Source organism: Rana temporaria, chromosome 3 (genome assembly GCF_905171775.1).
Source record: "Rana temporaria chromosome 3, aRanTem1.1, whole genome shotgun sequence".
Taxonomy (NCBI): Eukaryota; Metazoa; Chordata; class Amphibia; order Anura; family Ranidae; genus Rana; species Rana temporaria.
In genome coordinates, this window is record NC_053491.1 from 253919307 (window position 1) to 253924584 (window position 5278).

Sequence of the window (5278 nt, forward strand, 5' to 3'; positions counted from 1 at the left end):
AACAGGCAGAGCGCCTCAGTTCCGATGGTGTGGGACGCCTTTAAGGCCACCACACGTGGCTCTTTTGCTGCGGCCATTGGTCAGACTGGCAAGGCCTCGCTATCGAGACTGACAGATGCAGAGAGGTCTCTCAGAGAGGCAGAGACCGCTTATTCTGCAACCCCCTCTCCTGAGACACAAATGCCGCTTGGAAGCATGGGGCCAGGGAACTGGACCTGGTGCTTTTGGAGCGTACTCAGAGGAGGTTGCTGTATCAGAATCAGCGGATCTTTGAGTTTGGGGATAAAAACAGTCGCCTCCTGGCGTATCTCTCCAGACCGGACTACTAGCCTTGTAAGTATACCTAGGATTAAGGATTCCGGGGGAATTGTAGTAGAACAGAATAAGGAGATCATGGTGGCCTTTGTCACATTTTATTCTTCCCTTTATGCTACTAGAGCACATTACACAATTGTGGAATTGGATGACTATCTTTCTGAAATCTCACTGCCTAGGCTTCAGGCCCAAAGGCGACACTCCTTGATGCTCCTCTGACGGCTGAGGAAATGGGGAGGCTATCCAATCCTTTGCCAGAAACAAAACACCGGGATTGGATGGTTTCCCCATCGAGTGGTATATGCAGTACAGGGATCTGCTTGTGCCTCATCTGGGCAGGGTGTATGATTTTGCTATCAGGACGGGGCAGCTGCCGCCTTCTTTGTCAGAGGCACTGATTGTCCTCATTGCTAAGCCACACAAGGATCACCTCCTCTGTGAATCTTACAGGCCGATCTCACTCATTAATTTGGACGTAAAAATTCTAGCTTTGGTACTTGCCCGGCGACTGAACGCGGTCATTACTACCATTATTGGTGCAGACCAAACCGGGTTCATCCCGGGGCGATCGACCACCATCAACCTACGTAGATTATTTATCAATCTGCAGGCCACCCATGAAGAGATGGGCTCTAGGGCCGTTCTGTCCTTAAATGCACATAAGGCATTTGACTCGGTCGAATGGCCTTACCTGCTGGAGGTCCTGGCGAAGTTTGGATTCGGCAATACCGTTATCAGGTGGGTGCAACTACTGTACTCGAAACCCACTGCTAGACTAAGAGTGAACGCAGCCATATCTGATCCCTTTCCGATAAAGAGAGGCACCAGACAGGGGTGCCCTCTGTCACCGCTGCTCTTTGCGCTGGCGATAGAGCCTCTGGCAGCGTTGGTGAGGTCCTGCGGGGCTGACGATTGGGGGTCTAGAGGAGAAGGTATCTCTCTACGCTGATGACATGTTAATATACTTGTCGGACCCCCAGTCGTCCCTCCCGGCCCTGCTGGATCTCATTGGGAGGTTTGGCCACTTTTCGGATTTCCAGGTTAATTGGGACAAGTCCATTCTGTTTATGATGGACCAGGCGACATCGGTCCGGCTACCACCATCTTGTCCACTACAGATTGTCAGCTCCTTCCGGTACTTAGGAGTCGTAATACAACATCCCATGGCCTCCTATGTCAAGACTAATTTAGACCCCCCTCATAGGGCGCATGAAAACTACTTTCAAAACCTGGGCTAATCTTCCATTAACATTACTGGGTAGGATTAATATTTTTAAGATGATTTTCTTGCCACGATTTCTGTATGTTTTGGGTAATTCGCCAGTGTATGTCACTAAAAATAAATTCAAAGAGATAGGGCCAGATTCACAAAGAGATACGACGGTGTATCTCCTGATACGCCGTCGTATCTCTGACTTACACTGGTCTTATCTATGCGCCTGATTCATAGAATCAGTTACGCATAGATATTGCTAAGATCCGACAGGTGTAACTGTGTTACACCGTCGGATCTTATTTGTAATTTAAAAACGGCGCGGGGGGCGTTCCCGCTGATTTACGTTGAATAATATGTAAATCAGCAAGATACGCAAATTCACGAACGTACGCGGACCCGACGCAGTGTTACGACGTTTCCGTAGCGGCTTTCCCGGCGTATACTTACCCCTGCTTCTATGAGGCGCAGCCAATGTTAAGTATAGCCGTCGTTCCCGCGTCGATTTTGAATTTTTTTACGTCGTTTGCGTAAATCGCTCTGTAATACGGATGGACGTCGTTTACGTAAGCGTCGAAACCACTGACGTCCTAGTGATGTCAGTGGGAGCAATGCACGCCGGGAAAATTCACAGACTGCGCATGCTCATTTAAATCGACGCGGGGACGCGCCTGATTTAAATAGTACACTCCCCCTAGCCGCGGAATTTGAATTCCGCCGGGGGATTTGCGATACGCCGCCGCAAGTTTGGAGGTAAGTGGTTTGTGAATTACCCACTTGCCTCTCAAACTTGCGGCAGGGTATCTTAAATCAGATAGATCACGCGGATCTAAAAATCCGCTGATCTACCTGAATCTGGCCCATAGTTTCCATCCTCACCTCCTTTATGTGGGGAGGGGGGCGGTCAGGATTGCCAAGGACACCCTTCAGTTACCAGTACTGGAGGGCGGGTTGGCCCTCCCTTGCCTTCAAACGTATTATATTGCCTCTCAATTGGCCCACGTACACTGGTGGTTTTACCCCGAAGCCAACAATGCAGCCACTGCATTGGAGGCACCCTTCTTACCTCCTATGAACGTGAGCGTCATTGACGTAAAGTCGTATTCGCGGACGACTTACGAAAACGGCGTAAACAACGGAAAAAGCCGACGCTGACCCGACGCCATACTTAACATGGCATACGACGGACCTACGTAAACTTGCCCCTCATATAGCAGGGGCAAGTTTACTTTACGTAAACGTCGTAAATTCTCTGCGTCGTCCGCGCGTACGTTCGGGAATCGGCGTAAATAGCTAATTTGCATGGACGACGGGGAAAACGATGAGGCGACACCTAGCGGCGGGAAAAAAAATTGCATTTAAGATCTGACAGCGTAAGAGCCTTACGCTTGTCAGATCTAAGGGATATTTATGCGTAACTGATTCTAAGAATCAGTCGCATAGATAGGCCGGGCCAGATTAGGACTTACGACGGCGCAAATGGCGTTGCGCCGTCGTAACGCCTTTGAGAATCTGGCCCTACATGCTTTTCTGCAGCTTCTTCATTGAAGTCTATTGAACCAAAAATGCAAAAAAAAACACAGTTTTGCATTTACAAAAGTCCCTGACCCTTTCCAAAAACACAGAGGCACAAAATTGCATTGATGTGAATGTGTTTCATAGGAACCAATGTTAAAAAAAGTCCTGCGTTTTATGCAAAAAGCATGAAAAAACAGCATTGGTGTGAATGGAGCCTTAGAGCAGCAAGTGTAATTGTTAAATAGAGAACAGTACAACTGTATTCACAGTATAATATTTTGTGATCATGTTTTTTTTTTTTTTTTTTGCTTAACCACTTGCTGACCGGACCATAGCCGAATTTCGGCTAGTTCTATAGATCCTATATCTAGGTACATCCTATAATTAGGCTTACCTGTGTGTACTAAAAATATCTCCTAAACGTGTGCCATTTAGGTGATATTTACCTTGTAGTGCACCGATGAGGTCATCGGCGCATGCGCAGTGAAGAGTGTGTATATTGTAAACATTTTAGGTGTGCCTCATCCCACTGTGCAGTTAATCTAAATTTCCAATCTGACAGTGTGCCTGAAAGAGAAGTAATCCTGTGCTCTTGCTTTAAAAAAAATGCAGTGCTCTGGGAATCCTTTGTCATGTAATGTTAATGTCTAAAATAAAAATGATGATCTATATTTCACATAAAAGACATCACATCGCTTCCTTTTAAATCTTTAGTGCTGTGCAGTGCTGTCTTCCCCGCTATGTTTTTCAGCATGTCCCTTTGAAAGAAGTCGAATAGTTGATGTCCAGGATGGCCACACACCTTTCCGAAATTATGCCAGTAATAAGAAGAGGCCATATTTAACGTGGAACTTAACATAACAACTTGATAAAAAATAATAATTTAGCAAAGAACATACATCCCACATGAATAATTATGCTACCAAAAAATTATTGTGTGTTGGTAATTGCCCCCAGTATTGTTCCTGTTTCTTCTTGCTGAAGGCTGCCATTTTGCTGGAGCCCAGAGCCCCTGAACAGAAGTAAATCGTACAGCGTAACTAAACCCATCGATTTACCGGCTTCAAAAAACACATTCCTGAATTGCCGGGATTTTTAACTGTCGCATTTGCTTGAGTCCTCAACCAAACTGTCAAACCATCAAATGGCTGGTGTCATAACGGATCATATGCACAGCACCATGGCAGCTGCAGATCAAACAGAAGCAGCTTCCTTAGCTGTCAGCAGATCGGCCTCTACAAACTTAGCAGTGCCTAAACATGAAGAGCAACTGAGCATGTGCAGAGCAGGGTGAAACAGTGTTTTTACCAGATTTTAAACAGTATAGACCAGTGATGGCGAACCTTGGCACCCCAGATGTTTTGGAACTACATTTCCCATGATGCTCATGCACTCTGCAGTGTAGATGAGAATCATGGGAAATGTAGTTCCAAAACATCTGGGGTGCCAAGGTTCGCCATCACTGGTATAGACACTTAGGGCCAGATCCACAGCCCCGCAGCGCAACGTAACTTAACAGATTTAAGTTACACTGCCGCAAATTTCGTTAGGTATCGATCCACAACACACTTACCTGGAAATTTGCGGCGGTGTAACTCAAATCCGTCCGGCGCAAGGCGTTCCTAATCTAATGGGGCGAGTCCCATTTAAATTAGGCGCGCTCCCACGCCGGACGTACTGCGCATGCTTGTGACGCAAATTTCCCGACGTGCTTTGCCTGACGTGGTGTCATTTTTTGATCGGCACGTAGCGTATTTCCGTACGGCTTACGCAATCGACGTAAAATTTAAAAATTCGACGCGGGAAGGACGGCCATACTTTACACAGCAGTACGCCTGCTGTGTAAAAGTAGGGCTGCTTTACAAAAGTGTAACTAAGCGACGGGAAACTAACGTAGCGGCGACGTAGCAAACACGAAAAAGCTTTGAGGATCGACGTAACTCCTCATTAGCATACCGACGCGTAATTTCGACGATGAATGCCCCCAGCGGCGGTCGCGGTACTGCATCTTAAGATCCGGCAGTGTAAAACTATTACACCTGCCGGATCTTCTGTCTATCTCTTGGAAACTGATTTTGTGGATCAGTTCCAAAGAGAGAAACAGGGATACGCAGGCGGAACAGCAGATCCGCCTGCGTATCTCTTTTGAGGATTACCCCCTTATTTTTTATGTTTTACCTATATCTGCAAAAGGGGCCAGCCTAAAGTGATCTAAAAGGACTTAAATTGCTA